We start from the raw sequence: 917 nt of genomic DNA, 5'->3' as shown, positions 1-917 counted from the left end.
TTAAGCGTGCTTGGGCGAGAGTAGTACTAGGATGGGTGACCTCCTGGGAAGTCCTCGTGTTGCATTCCCTTTTTAATTTTTTTCGCGCCGCTTGCAAAACAAAACGCACGTGTAAGTAATATATTTACCGTGTTTTATTATTTTGCACGAGTGCGGTAAGTCATAGCTGGGTGCTCACGATTCACGGGTCCAGCGTCGGCGTTGTGGCGCGGCAAGCGTGCACTGGTGCGGTTGAGAGGGAGGGGTGGAAACCACGTTAAACTCGTCTCCGTAGTTGAGAGGGAGCGGCCAAAGCAATGTACAATCGTCTTTGTAGTGGAGCTGGGAGGGGCAAGGATAAGGGACGAAGACCGGGGTAACATGTCGGATGCGATCATACCAGCACTAAAGCACCGGATCCCATCAGAACTCTGAATTTAAGCGTTCTTGGGCGAGAGTAGTACTAGGATGGGTGACCTCCCGGGAAGTCCTCGTGTTGCATTCCCTTTTTAATTTTTTTCGCGCCGCTTGCAAAACAAAACGCACGTGTAAGTAATATATTTACCGTGTTTTATTATTTTGCACGAGTGCGGTAAGTCATAGCTGGATGCTCACGATTCACGGGTCCAGCGTCGGCGTTGTGGCGCGGCAAGCGTGCACTGGTGCGGTTGAGAGGGAGGGGTGGAAACCGCGTTAAACTCGTCTCCGTAGTTGAGAGGGAGCGGCCAAAGCAATGTACAATCGTCTTTGTAGTGGAGCTGGGAGGGGCAAGGATAAGGGACGAAGACCGGGGTAACATGTCGGATGCGATCATACCAGCACTAAAGCACCGGATCCCATCAGAACTCCGAATTTAAGCGTGCTTGGGCGAGAGTAGTACTAGGATGGGTGACCTCCTGGGAAGTCCTCGTGTTGCATTCCCTTTTTAATTTTTTTCG

The 917-nt window shown here is 51.1% G+C and overlaps 2 non-coding genes across 2 annotated transcripts; both read left to right on the top strand.

Annotated features, from left to right (window-relative positions):
* Nucleotides 1-365: 365 nt before the first annotated feature.
* LOC123179246 (5S ribosomal RNA) lies at nucleotides 366-484 on the top strand. The gene has a single exon (XR_006490222.1). It is a non-coding gene; the product is annotated as a 5S ribosomal RNA (ribosomal RNA).
* Nucleotides 485-781: 297 nt separating this feature from the next.
* Nucleotides 782-900, top strand: LOC123179245 (5S ribosomal RNA). Its single transcript, XR_006490221.1, has one exon. It is a non-coding gene; the product is annotated as a 5S ribosomal RNA (ribosomal RNA).
* Nucleotides 901-917: the final 17 nt, after the last annotated feature.

Source organism: Triticum aestivum, unplaced genomic scaffold (genome assembly GCF_018294505.1).
Source record: "Triticum aestivum cultivar Chinese Spring unplaced genomic scaffold, IWGSC CS RefSeq v2.1 scaffold55759, whole genome shotgun sequence".
NCBI lineage: Eukaryota > Viridiplantae > Streptophyta > Magnoliopsida > Poales > Poaceae > Triticum > Triticum aestivum.
The sequence above is the reverse complement of the archived record's forward strand: the minus strand, read 5'-3'. Positions and strand labels throughout refer to the sequence as shown.